The sequence below is a fragment of the Astatotilapia calliptera genome, chromosome 16 (genome assembly GCF_900246225.1).
Source record: "Astatotilapia calliptera chromosome 16, fAstCal1.2, whole genome shotgun sequence".
In the NCBI taxonomy this organism is placed as follows: Eukaryota; Metazoa; Chordata; class Actinopteri; order Cichliformes; family Cichlidae; genus Astatotilapia; species Astatotilapia calliptera.
In genome coordinates, this window is record NC_039317.1 from 29,832,027 (window position 1) to 29,844,186 (window position 12,160).

At 41.8% G+C, this 12,160-nt stretch overlaps 1 protein-coding gene across 2 annotated transcripts in view; it reads left to right on the forward strand.

Annotated features, from left to right (window-relative positions):
* The window catches only part of tns1b (tensin 1b), a 161,412-nt gene that overhangs the window by 126,528 nt on the left and 22,724 nt on the right, over positions 1 to 12,160 (forward strand). The window lies entirely within an intron of this gene.

The following is a 12,160-nucleotide window of genomic DNA, read 5'->3' on the forward strand; positions in this document are numbered from 1 at the left end:
TTGTTGCTCTGCAACGGTCTCGTTACTTCAGGAATCTGTGTGAGGAGCCGATGTGCAGCACAGCCTGAACTCTCAGCTTCAGTGAAGGGTGGATTGTATTGTTTATTTATTTTTGTACTGAGAGTCCTTTGCGGTGTGACGGACGTTGTGTTTTTTTTGGGGTTTTTTTTGTTTACTCTTATGTACTCATCTCCTCAGTTGGCCAACCCTGCTATATTTCTGAAATAACTGGAAAGAGAAGGAGGGAGAGATTACTGATAAGGAGAAAAAGAAATCGTGAGAGATGTATCTAGAGAAAAAATTGCAGAGGCTGAAGAGAGATATTTTTTTACGAGACAGTTAAAAAAAACAGTTTATTAAGTAAAGTGTTGGATGAAAAGTTGTTGGAATAGAGGGATTCCAGTGTGATTAGGGTTTGCCTCAGAAAAACGTTTTGCATATATTCCGCTAGGCTTGTGAGCCGCAGTTCAGTCATTTGGTCCAAACTTTGGCCCTTTTAGTCTTCACTTTCTCTCTCCCCCCGTGTCCTCTGAGGAGTCGGAGGAGTTAAGGGCAGGACTCTTCAGCTCAACTGTGAAGCTCTTTTGTGCACACATTCACAGGAGGAGGAGTGACAGAGAATGTCAGTGTGGGTTTGTGCACGCTGCTGCTTAGCAGAGAGACTTTCTAAGAGTTACACAGTGAATTTGTGTCCGGTGCTTCTTCAATTTCCCTTCACCGTGACGCCTTTTTTCAAGCGTTGATAGCTGTTGAAGAGTTCAGCCGCGAACCTGTGTGCAGTTTGCTCTTCGGGTGACTCCGGAGTGAAACGTTGTCACTAATTCAGCAGTTTGACGTCTCTCACATGTGAGTAACGTGGAAATTTGAAGGCAATCACAGATTTGATTTTCACAGTTCCTGACGATACTTATTGCCCTCAGGTTATATATTATCCAAACACTTGACCATGTGACCTATTTGTTAATGTTTCTTAGTTCTTCAGCTTCACAAGGAAACTTATGTTTCGATGTTTAATCTTTTACAAATGCTTTTATTCCACAACAACAGAAAGTTGTGTGTTTTTAGGCTCTCCATTTATGGAATTTATGAATGATTCCTACTGGGAGAAATCATCATGGAACTTAAAAGAGGGGGAGATGAGCATCCTTGAAACAGATTTTCTCATTCTTCTCTGGTCAGCTACATTGTAGCGTTCCCACATCTCAGCAAAACTGTATGAGTGCAATAATGTCTCAAGATGAAGGGTGACACTACATGTTTTGCCTGGAAGCTTTGAGACACTATAGCAAATTCTAGAAACAAGAGGACTCAAGTGTCCTTGATTTGTCTGCAGAAGCGTGTTTTTCTGATGCTGTAATGTTGCACTTTATCCAGTGCCCAAATAAGCATTTCCCTGTATGCTTTGTACTTTCTCTGCTGGAGGTTAATGCTTCCTCCTTGATCCCATGCGCATTAGTCACAGGGAGAGACGTGTGTTCCCGGACCAACAGCTCGGAGTCCAGCAGAGGTGGATCGTGCCTGCCCTGTGGGCACAGACGATTTGTTAGTAACTTCTTATAGCAATAGAGAGGGCTTTATAGTTAAGTCTGTATTTGTGAGCCACAGACTGGGGCGGGGTGGGATTGGGAGAGTTACATAAGTCTGGTGGAAATGGAAGTTGATGCAACAGCATGATATCACTGCTATGAGACTATGTTTGGGCTCATACGGATGACTGGGATTCAAATGGTGTGTTGGCCAGGTGAGCAATAAATTAGCCCAGACTTTGACATGCAGCCGTTACTTGTTCTAAAAGAATGCAGTTTCTTCTTTTGTTTTGTGGATAAATCAGAAAATAGAAAAGGACACTTCAAATTCCAGTCACATCTATTTTTTCAGTTTCTCTCAGCTCAAAGAAATACCTAAATATTAAAGGGACACTTCATCGCCAAAACAAATGAACAATTTCCCCCTCCCTTCATCCTACAGTGCCGTTTATCCGTCTAGAATATTTTGTTCTGAATTGTTCCTTGAAATGTACATGACGTAAAGAAAAACTTTCTTTATGTCATGTACATCCAGCTACAAAAAGAATCATAAAGCAAGCTACCAGCACTGCCCCGCACAGGGGGACACCATTAATGTCTGGCTAAAAAGCCTCCAGTCACAGGCTGGCACACGGTTCCTCCCGCAAAGTGTAAAGGTTGACAGGTGTAGTCAGCAGGAAAAAAAGTAGTTTCTGTGTGAATCTGTGGAATTTCTTTGGACAAACTGGATGTTTTCTGGTGGCTAAGAAATGAACTTAAAACAAATTTCTTTTCTTGTCACTTTGATGACGGAAATTGCTGTTTAGTTCCACTGCACATTAAGAGTACACCATATATTTAAACAGATATCTGCAGAACTGGATAATTCACACTAAAATGATCAATTGTCCCTTTAATTCAAAAACTCAAATATCAGCGTCACAATTTTTCTTGCTTTTTTATTCTTTGGAATCACACGTGATATTGCTGAAATCTTAATAATTACCCCTTTATTAATCCTTGAACAGTTCTGGTCCTTGGTCCTTCAGCAGCTCTAGAGACTTTCTAACATTGTGGCCCATATTTCCACCGGGATGGATTCCCAAGTTTTCTTTCCTGCAGATGTTCTTATGGAAGCCAGGTTTTTCCAGATGAATTGTATTATAACTAAATGGAAATGAGACTAATGTGTACACGTCTTTGTAAAGTGCCCTAAATGCTATCGGTCTCAACAGCAGCTGTCCACCTCTTCTCATATCACTTGGCCTGAACATCTGCTTATGCCACATTTTAGCCACTTTAATGACCGTTTCCCTGATGCAAAATAAATAAATAAATCCAACTTCTCCATAAAAAATGTGATCTCATTTGAAGCACAGAGACAGTGTCAAACTGTGCAGAGGTCAAATCTCTGGCCTTTTGTGTTGGCAACAGGCTTCCATGCTATCAATCCCTCAGTCTGGTCCAAGGCTTTGGGCGGATTAGGCTGCTTTGACTCCAAACTTTGCACAGCTCCTATTGCGTAACAGCCAAGACAGAAAAATAAAGGCCTCTCTAGTTAAGACTGCACAGCACACAAAGAGAGAACAAGTGCCTTGTGTTGTAAAGTGTCCCAGTTTGGACCCTGGCTACAGGGGCACAGGGACAGGGACATCTGCTAGGTGACAGAGAGAGCATCGTGAGCTTAGGGTTTAGTTAAGATTTTTAGAATGTTTTATGTGCACTTGACTTAGAGGCTGAATCCCCACAGGAAAACCTCAGTTTATGTACTCTATGGCTATCCTGAGAGAGTGGATGCTGGTTTTCCATAATGTGTGGGAATGAATGACTGGTTTGTTAAGTCCGTATGGACACAGATTTAGTCCAGCTGTGACCGGACACTCCTGTTCTCTCTCCATCTCCATCTTTACACAGCTGATCTGGCTAAAAGTGCCACTGAAGGTTCATGACATAATTAATCATGATCACTTTCCATAGACTCTTCTCACAGGGCCCTCTTTGTATCTGTCTTTTATCTGCTGTTGAGGTCTTTGCACTGTAAGTGGACACGCAGTAACTCTTGTGGATGTCACATTTGAAATAGCTAATGTCGTGTCTAGAAGACTCCCCTCGTTCCCCAATGAACGTCGAATGCCCAGACCTGACATACAGTGGGGCAAAAAAGTATTTAGTCAGCCACCGATTGTGCAAGTTCCCCCACCTAAAATGATGACACAGGTCAGTAATTTGCACCAGAGGTACACTTCAACTGTGAGAGACAGAATGTGAAAAAAAAATCCATGAATCCACATGGTAGGATTTGTAAAGAATTTATTCGTAAATCAGGGTGGAAAATAAGTATTTGGTCAATAACAAAAATACAACTCAATACTTTGTAACATAGCCTTTGTTGGCAATAACAGAAGTCAAACGTTTACTATAGGTCTTTACCAGGTTTGCACACACAGTAGCTGGTATTTTGGCCCATTCCTCCATGCAGATCTTCTCGAGAGCAGTGATGCTTTGGGCTGTCGCCCAGCAACACGGACTTTCAACTCCCGCCACAGATTTTCTATGGGGTTGAGGTCTGGAGACTGGCTAGGCCACTCCAGGACTTTCAAATGCTTCTTACGGAGCCACTCCTTTGTTGCCCGGGCGGTGTGTTTTGGATCATTGTCATGTTGGAAGACCCAGCCTCGTTTCATCTTCAAAGTTCTCACTGATGGAAGGAGGTTTTGGCTCAAAATCTCACGATACATGGCCCCATTCATTCTGTCCTTAACACGGATCAGTCGTCCTGTCCCCTTGGCAGAAAAACAGCCCCATAGCATGATGCTTCCACCCCCATGCTTCACAGTAGGTATGGTGTTCTTGGGATGCAACTCAGTATTCTTCTTCCTCCAAACACGACGAGTTGAGTTTATACCAAAAAGTTCTACTTTGGTTTCATCTGACCACATGACATTCTCCCAATCCTCTGCTGTATCATCCATGTGCTCTCTGGTAAACTTCAGACGGGCCTGGACATGCACTGGCTTCAGCAGCGGAACACGTCTGGCACTGCGGGATTTGATTCCCTGCCGTTGTAGTGTGTTACTGATGGTGACCTTTGTTACTTTGGTCCCAGCTCTCTGCAGGTCATTCACCAGGTCCCCCCGTGTGGTTCTGGGATCTTTGCTCACCGTTCTCATGATCATTTTGACCCCACGGGATGAGATCTTGCGTGGAGCCCCAGATCGAGGGAGATTATCAGTGGTCTTGTATGTCTTCCATTTTCTGATGATTGCTCCCACAGTTGATTTTTTCACACCAAGCTGCTTGCCTATTGTAGATTCACTCTTCCCAGTCTGGTGCAGGTCTACAATACTTTTCCTGGTGTCCTTCGAAAGCTCTTTGGTCTTGGCCATGGTGGAGTTTGGAGTCTGACTGTTTGAGGCTGTGGACAGGTGTCTTTTATACAGATGATGAGTTCAAACAGTTGCCATTCATACAGGTAACGAGTGGGGGACAGAAAAGCTTCTTACAGAAGACGTTACAGGTCTGTGAGAGCCAGAGATTTTCCTTGTTTGAGGTGACCAAATACTTATTTTCCACCCTGATTTACAAATAAATTCTTTACAAATCCTACCATGTGAATTCATGGATTTTTTTTTCACATTCTGTCTCTCACAGTTGAAGTGTACCTCTGGTGCAAATTACTGACCTGTGTCATCATTTTAGGTGGGGGAACTTGCACAATCGGTGGCTGACTAAATACTTTTTTGCCCCACTGTAGGTGATGGAATACCTGCTGCAAACTCACAATGGTTCTATGTTCATCTCAAAGCAAACCTTTCTTTTAATCCAGTTCAGGAGAAAATAGGCGGAGCAGCACAAAATGCCTGGCACACTCTCCTGTGGGTCATGCTTTTCTCTTCTTTTGAGCCACAGAGGTGTAAAAGCACAGGAGATCTCACTTTCATTTCAGTTCCACTGGGAATAATTGGCCTCTCCTCTGCCTTATGATTTGATGCCTAAAGACAAGTCTATTCACTGACTTTTCCTGGTCTTTGTCAGAACACAATATTTTTCACTTTACCAGGGGGAAAAAGTGTTATATTAACATCAAGGAACTTCCACTCTTCTCATCTGAGTGCTATCAATAGTTTAGGATTCCTGAGGGGCAGATCTTGGCACAATCACTGTCTAGATTCAGTCCCTGATAGCAGTAGCTCAGATTTATGAGTTTTTACCAAAACAAAGCCAGAGAGGGAAGGAGCCAGTGAGGGACTGTGGCTTTGTTGCTGCTGCACTAAAGAATGGTTGTGTAGGTTGCCGACTGGCACGGATAGGAATGGCATCGGGGCACCACCGGGGGTGGGGGGAACTTTACAAGACTGCCCTATGTTGGTAATAATTTTAATAAACATGAGCACAAAACAGAGGAGGACACCATATAATGAGTTGAAACATGAACTTATTATTTATTCCTGCATATACAATTTGTACGTCCCTCACAATTTCCTGTTGTCCCACCGAGATAATTTTGGCCAAAAATTCTGGAGGCACCTCTGAAAAGCATGTGGAATAGCGGTAACTACTTCTGCCATCCTGGATAGATCCAAAGAAGTGGCTAGTGACACAACGTGGAGGCCAAAATAATGGATTATGATTGTTATGATTGTAATTAGGCTGTATGTACAGCCTGTATGTACTACAGCCTGTACATACATAAAGTTATAGAATACTCACAACATACTTCATACCGTGTACATTATAACATACCATAATAGACCCATTTCTGTAATATACTTACATATCTATATTATTGCTAATATATATTGTAATATATCTATATCACTAAAGCACTTCTGGATGGATGCAAACTGCATTTCGTTGCCCTGTACCTGTGCATGTGCAATGACAATAAAGTTCTATTCTAATTACAGGGTTATTTGTAAATCAAAATCAGTGAAAAAATTGAAAACTGGTATTTTTGCTGGGTAGTATGCTAAAGAAATACCACCAAAATAAAAAAGGTCATAATTTTATGGTAATTTTTTTTTAATGTAGGTGCCCTGCTTTTTCTCTTCTTGCCTCATGTCTTAAAAAGTAAAGAGCAACAGCAGTCACTTGGGACACTCACTATCACAATAAACTGAGGTTTGTTTGTTTTTTGGGCTGAACGTACTTGAGAGTTTAACCCAATGTAAAATCATATTGACTCAGCTCTAATAGCAGGAAGTATCAGTTAGGAGCAAGACCGGTCTCTGTCTGAAGAATTTATGAGGATGTTGACTAAAACAAGAGCCTACAGGAGACGCTTTGAGGAAGATCTGCATAAACTATCAAGGCTTTAAGGCAAATATTGCGGTTCTGTCTTTGTAGTAAGTCCAGACCATGGGTATGAAGAGTTAGCTCATCAAAGCTTCTCTTCACCTCTGGAGTAAGATAGCTGCAGCCAGCTCATCAGACGCTCTCCTCATTTGGCCCTCAAGATTTTTCCTTTTGCAGCCCTACTGCTAACGACCGTTGATGACTTTTCCTGAGACACAGCCTCATCCAGGATGAAACATAATGCTCTGCGAGGATGAGCTGTTGGGCTGATTTATAGCTTGTGGCGTGCGTAGGTTATGGCTGTGCCTTTGGGTTTGTTTTTAGTAGTATTTGTGCTAAATATAGTTACTCTGTGTGACCAACATTGGCTACAGGTTACCGCACACCTGGATAGGGTTAGATAAGATGAATATGTTTTGATGCTAATGTACTTTATGTTTATCTTTGAAGTTTATTTTTGGAATACAAACATTAGTACCTGTAATCAGGACAGTGTTTGCCAGTCTGAAGTCATCGATAGGTTTTTTTCTGACTACTCGAGAAGACCATCCATTACCGTGCTCTTTGTTTCCCCAACTCAGAGAATCTGCACTTACGCAGATTGATTCACAGTGATCTTTAATGTATATTTAATGAGCTGCAAGGCAAGTGTTCATTTAGCAAGAACAAGTTCCTGCACTTACATTTGACTGGCAACTGTGAGTGTTGGTATTAGCCAAACTGTGCTTACATGTGCATCCAATCTCTTCATAATAATAATAATAACAACAACAACAACTCTTCTACCATGACAAGCACTATGCTGTTTTGTTTTTGTCCCAGGTCAGCTTTATTAACTTGTACTGACTCTTTTTAGTCTTCACAAGTCCAATTAATCCACCCTAGGACATCTAAAATCCTCTTGAGTGTAGATCATTTATGAGACCGATGTATTACTTTAATCTGTCCTTGAGCCCAGTCATACAGTAAAAGTAGACTTTGTTGCCAAATCAATAGTTAAGCCATTAACTTTGACCAAAAATGGCACCAGGCTATACTAATATATTGTCAAATCGTTTTGTCATTGCTTTTTATTAGTGCAACCTTTAGGGTCAGAAAACATGGACTACCCCATCCTGTCTGGTTTAGGCAGCAGTGTCCACACACACACACACACACACACACACACACACACACACACACACACTTTTTTTCCTCTCAAGACGGCCACATGTATGTTTATACTTGTAAGCTTGAGGAGAAACATGCTGTAAGAGGGAGGGTCAATTGCCACAAAGGTCATAGCTCAGAGTTCAGAGATTAGGAGGTCACACAGTTGCACCATCTGGCCCACAGAACCTCAAAATATCTGACACCATTTTCTAGCTACAAGTCTTCTCAGTTTCTTTTATCCATTTATCTGTTTTTATATGGTACTGTAAAAAATATTGAGCTACATACTTATCAGAAGAAAGTGGAGAAAAAGATAAAGCAATGTACTGAAATGTGCAAACATACATGGGAATACTGTATCTAAGGCAAAAACAGATTTTGTACAGGTCTAACGGGGGTGAAAGTCAATTCTTCAAGACAACCTGAACTCTCTTAGACAGCTTTCTTGTATTTTCTTTGAGTAGTCTTCAGGAATTCTTCTTGAGGCTTCTTGAAGGACATTTAGAGCTCTTTTTTTGATGTTGGCCATCTTTTGATCCCAAACTGCTTCAATAATTTTGAGGTTCGGGCTCTGGGGAGGCCAGTCCATAACTGATAGTGTTTCGCTGTGTGCCTTCCTATCTAGGAATGCTTTTACTGCATTGGCAATGTGTTTGGAATCATTGTCATTCTGAAAGATGAAACTGTTGCCAAGCCGTTTTCTTCCCATTTCCCTTCTTTAAGAATGACTTCTTCACAGCCACTGAGACCACTTCTGATGAGGCTTCATTGGATCAGCCTATTTCTTAGAAACACAATTTTCAGATATTGTTCATCTGCTTTAGATTTCTTACACACACACACTGCACATCATCCCGAGATGTGCTACAATTTTGTCTCTTTCTGAATTACCTTGTTGGCGCAAACATACAATTTTATACTCGTCAAACTGTGTTATCTTTTCAGCATTTTTCATATACTCAAGATTGGGAACAATGTCCAAAGAAAAACTTTGAAAGATCATCCAAAATCCTGGACAACTATTAGTATTACTACTATTATTAAGATCATTAAAAAATGACAAGAATGTCTAGCTTCTTAGAAGCAAAACATGAAGAAAAGAGGACAGGCCTAGGACATTTGCACAGTACTATACATCGTAGACTCTACTGTATCTCTTGGTGATGGTGTTTTTGTTGTGTTTGGTCTGGTTGCTGGCCTCCTGCTTTTTCCTAAAGCATTACATGATAAAGGGTTTGTCACACTCAGTCTCGTCACTAATGGAGCGGGTGTAGACTAATTGGTCATTCCACACTGGTAACACTTGGTCCAGTCTCTCCTGCTGCGTTATAATTAGTTAAAACTACGAGGTCTGGATTGCAGATATTCTCCTCCAAGTACTGTGTTCGGGATCACTGAGCAAGTATTTACCTCCTAGGGATTATATAAAAACACACCAGCGTGGACACACACAGTGTGGAGCGTCATACGTACACATGCCCTTTCTTAGCAAATGAAGGAGCCCTGTCAAAGGTTATTTGTAGAGGCTCCCATTGGTTCATTTCAACCAAAAGAAAACAGCAGACATAGCAGCACACACAGAAGCAGCCTCAACATAAATAGTCCTGCTCCGCTAAGAAAAGTCTCACAAGTGTAAAGTGACAGATTAGATTTCCTGTAGTACAAATCCTGCCGATCAGTCACGTCGTGTCTAAAGTGAAGACACAAGCCGAGGGATGACTATGCTGGGCTTTTACTGGATGTGACAGTGGAACAGCTGGAGTCATTGCAATCAGTACAATCATCAACATTACTCAAAGAACAGACCAGAAGGAAGGATATGAGGAAGGAAAATGGGAACTGGTGACAATCTGCCACTCAAAGTAGTCCAACTTCCACTGAATAGCCCTAAAATGTGGATATATAACGTTTTTATTTTCAGTCAGAGTGACACATGTGTTTTTGTCCATTATTCTAGATTATGTTGTGGAATAATAAAGTGGTTGTCCAGTATGCTAATAAATACAAATGGCTAGGTGATATGCACCACACACTTTTCCCATGTTGGGGTTAGAAGATATAACAAACAGCTACTGTGACTCATCTGCGTCACTCTTTATCTGTTGTTTTAGCTGGACATAAATCAGATCAGCATTTGCTCTTCTGGGTTTTTTTGTTTTTACCCACTACGCTTTTCTGTTTTCTCCATCTGCCTGCACCAGGGTGGAGTTTGCTCCCTGCTTCCTAGCTTTGAGAGTGCTTGTTAAATGACTGTTGGACGATGTAGCTCTTTCCATTACACGAGTGTTTTCAACACTGATGGACTGAGGGATGGGCATCTGTGTGTGCATGAATATGGCTTATTTCTACGTATATTACTGGATGTTTGAATATGTTATTCAGCTTGTCTCTTCTATTTATAACATTAACTGGCATGGAATATATTATGTATTAGAATATAAATGTCCATAACTCATAACAAGCCATACATTTCAGAGAGTATGGCTCTCTGGGACAAAAGGGACTGATGTCATTTGATCAAACGCTATACAGTGGAATTCAGTGGCCCCTTACCCTCCACCTCTCACATAAACCGTCAGCCAGCCTGTTGTGATAGACCTCCCACATGCGCACACATAGCAGAGGCAACCTTTAGACTAGTGCGCGCCACCGAGCAGCCAGCAACAGCAGCAGTCGCTCTCCATGCAGACAGCGAGGTATTCAGGAGAGAGAGGAGGAGCAGGAACAGTAGCCAAAACCAACTCCCCCAACTCCTGCTGTAATCCTTCATGTCCCACCCCGGGGGCAACTCTGCAGGGCTTTTCCCAGCTTAGTTTGGGACTGTACTCTCATCCTCTGCTCACACAGGTAGGGGAACCACCTCCTGCTAAGGTCTTTCCGCCGTTTCCTTTGACAAGGCTGTGACTTAACTTTGAGTTAGCTTGTTAAAGTGGTGTAGCTGAGGCAGGGAGGATGTCAAATTAGCTGTGCTGGCGTCACATTTGGCTACTGGGCAGGTGATTATAAAGGCACTGAAATGGAGAAAGTGAGGAGGGCTCTTCTTTCATGACTTATGTCTATGTTTATCGGCATGACTGTTGCATTAAAAGTGTGTGTGTGTGTGTGTGTGTGTGTGTGTGTGTGTGTGTATATATATATATATATATATATATATATATATAGATAGATAGATAGATAGATATAGATATAGCGTGCGCTCATGTCAGTGGAAATAGGTTGATACCCACTTGATACCCAAGTAGTTTCATGGGCTGCATAAATGTGTCATGATGACTTGATTTGGAGTGTCCTGTTTTACAAGTGAACTTTTCAGTAGAGACTTAGGGGTATAATACAGAATAACAACTACCAGGAGTCTAATCACTTATTCTAATTGGTATGTACTGTGTGTAGTAACTATGGCAACAGCCTTGAGTATTGATACAGTGAGTTGACTTAACTGCTGCTACTGTATACATCAAATATAAGCCTCCAAATGCTGTAAATCTGCAGCGGGCCATATCGGAAACACTATAACAGTGGTTACCATAACGTCTTTCTCTCTGCATGTGCCCCAAAAATCTACCGAACTCGTTAGCGGCTCAGTAGTAGAAAACCGATGTTTTTGTGACCAGGAGCCACCAGATTTGTTTCCACCAGCACCCTGACAGTGTGCCATTCCCTTGGCAAGTTGCCTCTGGCCAGTCAAGGAGACCTTGCAGTACTTGGCTTGTGTACACCCACTGAGCTCCATTACAGAGCCCCGTATTCACTAAAGCTGAGATGGAGATCTCTATAAGGTACCGAGATACAGACAGCGTCTTTGTGCAGCTTCTTTTCCAGCTGTAAAATCTGATTTTGTTATCAGGGCGTGCCTATTCATGCGTTATGAGTGAGGAACTTTCATAGACAGTGGAAGAGGAATTGTTTGAGAAGGTACCGTTTTTCCTCTTTACTCTCCTGAAGCGTGTTTAGCTGTCGGTAAATGGTGTTACAGGATGTCGGTCATGATTTTTGTTGGCATTACATTCTTGAAGATTGGATTCCTGTTACGGATCACATGAAAATGTTGCTAATTCAGTTGGCATTGGGCTACTGAGTTGGCTGGATGAGAGAGGGGAAAAAGCGAGCATGTAAGCTCATGTGTATAAATACACACGTGTTTTCAGCCTTTTTTTTGTTGTTTTGCTTTCAGTTGCATAGGCCAGAAAAAGCCTGCAGGACTTCCT